This window comes from Sinocyclocheilus grahami, unplaced genomic scaffold (assembly GCF_001515645.1).
Source record: "Sinocyclocheilus grahami isolate Dianchi unplaced genomic scaffold, SAMN03320097.WGS_v1.1 scaffold1234.1, whole genome shotgun sequence".
Classification (NCBI taxonomy): Eukaryota; Metazoa; Chordata; class Actinopteri; order Cypriniformes; family Cyprinidae; genus Sinocyclocheilus; species Sinocyclocheilus grahami.
Genome location: NW_015506413.1, coordinates 202,511 through 208,162, shown reverse-complemented (window position 1 = coordinate 208,162; position 5,652 = coordinate 202,511). Strand labels below are relative to the sequence as shown.

At 34.9% G+C, this 5,652-nt stretch overlaps 1 pseudogene; it reads right to left on the bottom strand.

Moving 5' to 3' along the window:
• Positions 1 to 5,350, bottom strand: part of LOC107568315 (uncharacterized) — a 10,836-nt pseudogene extending 5,486 nt beyond the window's left edge.
• Between the last annotated feature and the right edge of the window lie 302 nt (positions 5,351 to 5,652).

The following is a 5,652-nucleotide window of genomic DNA, read 5'->3' as shown; positions in this document are numbered from 1 at the left end:
CATTTAGTTTGTTGAAGTATTAAAATAACTCAAATTAAATAAAACTTAAAACTTAATAAAAGACCTACACAGACATAATAAATTCAGACATAATTTAACTAAAATTTAAATAAATAACAAATAATACAAATCAAACGACAGTAGTTTATCAGGAATCCTAAAAAATAACACTGCCAAACACACATGCTAAGAAACAACTTACACAAAGAAATGGTTATAAAAACTGAAACAGAAGCGAAACTAGTAGTAGGAAAGAGGAGAAATAAAAAGCGATACTTACTGTATATATATATATACATATATATATATATATATGTGTGTGTGTGTGTATATATACATATGCGAGTGTGTGTGTGTGTAATATAATAATATATAATAGTTCAGAGCTGTACATGTTGTCTCAACTGTACACATTCTCTCTAAAGAGAACTAACTCCTATTGAGCCACAAGTGTTTAAATCAAGGGTGCCCACCTTGTTCCTGGACAGAGATGCAAACAGGTAAGGGGGAAAAAATGTGAGAACATTGCACGGATTGGGGGCATGCTCCACACAGAATTTATTTTAAAGATATTTATTTACATGCTGTTTTGTAGTTACTTTAAGGTTATTTTTATTACCTTGTATGTCCAAAACTGTTATTTTTAACTAACAAAAAAAAAAATTATAATAATAATTCACTGAAAGGTGAGGAGTTTGCATCTATGCTGGAGATCTACCTTCCTACAGGGAATAATTGGAGGGTGAGTAAATGGCAGAAATTTTGGGTGATCTACCCCTTTAATTAAGTCCTTATATTGTCCTTCATACATCAGAAACTAGAATGGGAATGATCATGAATAGATGTAACTTTTAATTAAGCTGTTAATGCTTTCTACATAAATAAACCTCTCCTTCCTCACATCTCTGGCTGAAGCACCCTGTAACACCTCGTTGTCCATGCACGCTGTTTTAGACAAGGTATGCTCATCACTCTCACTATCCTCTCTACTCAACATGGAGAATTAGCCCAAGTGGCTTGATGAAGTTTTGGCAGATATATCTATTAAAGGAGAAAAAGGAAATATCTTCATAATTACTGACAGTAAACAAAAGCACCACACTGCATTCTTTCTGTACAGATTAGCTATATGAATGGGTGATTCAAAATCTTAACATCTGGCAACCTCTAGCATGAAATTTTGTTTGTTTGTTTTCTTCTTAACGCCATTCCAGCATCTATGGCTATATTTCATGGCGAGAACCATTTCATCCATACACAAGTCTGTCCCAATGATAATAGTATTTTTGCTTAAGAGAATCTCAAATCATGATCATTAATGAAATACAATTGATCATGTAGCCCTAGTCCTATGAGATACAATGAGAAAACTTGTCAGCATCATTTGTTTTGCCAATTAAACTAACAAACTTTTAAGACTTTCATGCTGAAACACTGTAATAGAGACATGCAATAACATACAACAATCCTAATAACTGTTAATATTTTAGCTAATTCGGGCACAAGAATTTTCTTTATGATAGCCTACAAAAAAGAAAAACTGAAATATCACATGGTCCTAAGTATTCAGACCCTTTGCTGTGACACTCATATATTTAACTCAGGTGCTGTCCATTTCTTCTGATCATCCTTGAGATGGTTCTACACCTTCATTTGAGTCCAGTTGTGTTTGATTATACTGATTGGACTTGATTAGGAAAGTCACACACCTGTCTATATAAGACCTTACAGTTCAACGTTAACTTAAATGATTTTAGCAAATGGCTGCAATATAACAAAAAGTGAAAAATTGAAGGGGTTCTGAATACTTTCCGTACCCACTGTATATTTCCAAAAAAAAATTAGAATGGAAACATAATTGTTTCATTAAAGAAAACTCCCTTAAGTGCAATTTAAATGTTTGTATACAAATCAGTTGTTCATTTTAACCTTTAATATATCCAAACTAGTGCTGGGCAACGATTAATCGCGATTAATCACATCCAAAATAAAAGTTTTTGTGTACGTAATATGTGTGTATTTTGTGTATGTTTATTATGTATACAGTGGGTACGGCAAGTATTCCGACCCCCTTACATTTTTCACTCTTTGTTATATTGCAGCCATTTGCTAAAATCATTTAAGTTAATTTTTTTTCCTCATTAATGTACACACAGCACCCCATATTGACAGAAAAACACAGCATTGTTGACATTTTTGCAGATTTATTAAAAAAGAAAAACTGAAATATCAGATGGTCCTAAGTATTCAGACCCTTTGGTCAGTATTTAGTAGAAGCACCCTTTTGATCTAATACAGCCATGAGTCTTTTTGGGAAAGATGCAACAAGTTTTTCACATCTGGATTTGGGGATCCTCTGCCATTCCTCCTTGCAGATCCTCTCCAGTTCTGTCAGGTTGGATGTAAACGTTGGTGGACAGCCATTTTTAGGTCTCTCCAGAGATGCTCAATTGGGTTTTAGTCAGGGCTCTTGCTGGGCCATTCAAGAACAGTCACAGAGTTGTTGTGAAGCCACTCCTTCGTTATTTTAGCTGTGTGCTTAGGGTCATTGTCTTGTTGGAAGGTAAACCTTTGGCCCAGTCTGAGGTCCTGAGCACTCTGGAGAAGGTTTTTGTCCAGGATATCCCTGTACTTGGCCGCATTCATCTTTCCCTCGATTGCAACCAGTCGTCCTGTCCCTGCAGCTGAAAACACCCCCACAGCATGATGCTGCCACCACGATGCTTCACTGTTGGGACTGTATTGGGCAGGTGATGAGCAGTGCCTGGTTTTTTCCACACATACCGCTTAGAATTAAGGCCAAAAAGTTCTATCTTGGTCTCATCAGACCAGAGAATCTTATTTCTCACCATCTTGGAGTCCTTCAGGTGTTTTTTTTAGCAAACTCCATGCGGGCTTTCATGTGTCTTGCACTGAGGAGAGGCTTCCGTCGGGCCACTCTGCCATAAAGCCCCGACTGGTGGAGGGCTGCAGTGATGGTTGACTTTCTACAACTTTCTGAGCTCTTCAGGCAGTTCCTTTGACTTCATGATTCTCATTTGCTCTGACATGCACTGTGAGCGGTAATGTCTTATATAGACAGGTGTGTGGCTTTCCTTATCAAGTCCAATCAGTATAATCAAACACAGCTGGACTCAAATTAAGGTGTAGAACCATCTCAAGGATGCTCAGAAGAAATGGACAGCACCTGAGTTAAATATATGAGTGTCACAGCAAAGGGTCTGAATACTTAGGACCATGTGATATTTCAGTTTTTCTTTTTTAATAAATCTGCAAAAATGTCAACAATTCTGTGTTTTTCTGTCAATATGGGGTGCTGTGTGTACATTAATGAGGAAAAAAACTTAACTTGAATGATTTTAGCAAATGGCTGCAATATTGTTAAGAGTGAAAATTTTAAGGGGGTCTGAATACTTTCCGTACCCACTGTACACATTTATAAATTCAATATATACATTTCATTTTCATTTAGTTTGTTGAAGTATTAAAATAACTCAAATTAAATAAAACTTAAAACTTAATAAAAGACCTACACAGACATAATAAATTCAGACATAATTTAACTAAAATTTAAATAAATAACAAATAATACAAATCAAACGACAGTAGTTTATCAGGAATCCTAAAAAATAACACTGCCAAACACACATGCTAAGAAACAACTTACACAAAGAAATGGTTATAAAAACTGAAACAGAAGCGAAACTAGTAGTAGGAAAGAGGAGAAATAAAAAGCGATACTTACTGTATATATATATATACATATATATATATATATATGTGTGTGTGTGTGTATATATACATATGCGAGTGTGTGTGTGTGTAATATAATAATATATAATAGTTCAGAGCTGTACATGTTGTCTCAACTGTACACATTCTCTCTAAAGAGAACTAACTCCTATTGAGCCACAAGTGTTTAAATCAAGGGTGCCCACCTTGTTCCTGGACAGAGATGCAAACAGGTAAGGGGGAAAAAATGTGAGAACATTGCACGGATTGGGGGCATGCTCCACACAGAATTTATTTTAAAGATATTTATTTACATGCTGTTTTGTAGTTACTTTAAGGTTATTTTTATTACCTTGTATGTCCAAAACTGTTATTTTTAACTAACAAAAAAAAAAATTATAATAATAATTCACTGAAAGGTGAGGAGTTTGCATCTATGCTGGAGATCTACCTTCCTACAGGGAATAATTGGAGGGTGAGTAAATGGCAGAAATTTTGGGTGATCTACCCCTTTAATTAAGTCCTTATATTGTCCTTCATACATCAGAAACTAGAATGGGAATGATCATGAATAGATGTAACTTTTAATTAAGCTGTTAATGCTTTCTACATAAATAAACCTCTCCTTCCTCACATCTCTGGCTGAAGCACCCTGTAACACCTCGTTGTCCATGCACGCTGTTTTAGACAAGGTATGCTCATCACTCTCACTATCCTCTCTACTCAACATGGAGAATGTGTCCAAGTGGCTTGATGAAGTTTTGGCAGATATATCTATTAAAGGAGAAAAAGGAAATATCTTCATAATTACTGACAGTAAACAAAAGCACCACACTGCATTCTTTCTGTACAGATTAGCTATATGAATGGGTGATTCAAAATCTTAACATCTGGCAACCTCTAGCATGAAATTTTGTTTGTTTGTTTTCTTCTTAACGCCATTCCAGCATCTATGGCTATATTTCATGGCGAGAACCATTTCATCCATACACAAGTCTGTCCCAATGATAATAGTATTTTTGCTTAAGAGAATCTCAAATCATGATCATTAATGAAATACAATTGATCATGTAGCCCTAGTCCTATGAGATACAATGAGAAAACTTGTCAGCATCATTTGTTTTGCCAATTAAACTAACAAACTTTTAAGACTTTCATGCTGAAACACTGTAATAGAGACATGCAATAACATACAACAATCCTAATAACTGTTAATATTTTAGCTAATTCGGGCACAAGAATTTTCTTTATGATAGCCTACAACTTGGTCAATCTAATCTCATTCTTGCACAAGACATACCTTCATTAGAATCACCATGAATGACCAAGCACACATCCTTGGTCACCAACTCTGGAAACACATCAGCATCAATCTCTATTCCTCCATCGTCCGTCACTGTCAGGGTCTTGTCTTGTTGTATGGAGAACTTTTCTCTGGCTATTGAAATTATAATTTTTTTTAAATAGTAAAACATTTATCAAAATGTAGTTAACACATATGCAAAACCTTTTCATTTTTGAGGAAAAAAAACCTACCTTCAGCGATGAAAATCTCAAAGCAAGCCTCCCCTATCTTAACATACTTCTTTTGGCTCAGGTATTGAACCTTGCAAATCATTCTTCCCCACTTTAAAAACCAAACCTGTAAATCATACTCTAAAGATGATTATCAGTTGCAACAAAACGACAAGCAAATTTAAAAAGTATTTAGATACATTTGTTAGATAACTATACAAAGGCAACAAATAACACATTAAAATTGAATTTCTTTTGCTATATCACAAATAATTGAACTAACAATACATGCTGACGTGTATTCTTCAATACACGAAAGTCCATAAAATGCAACACTTAAAGGGTTAGTTCACCCAAAAATTTAAATTCTGTCATTACTCACCCGTAAGACCTCCGTTCATCTTC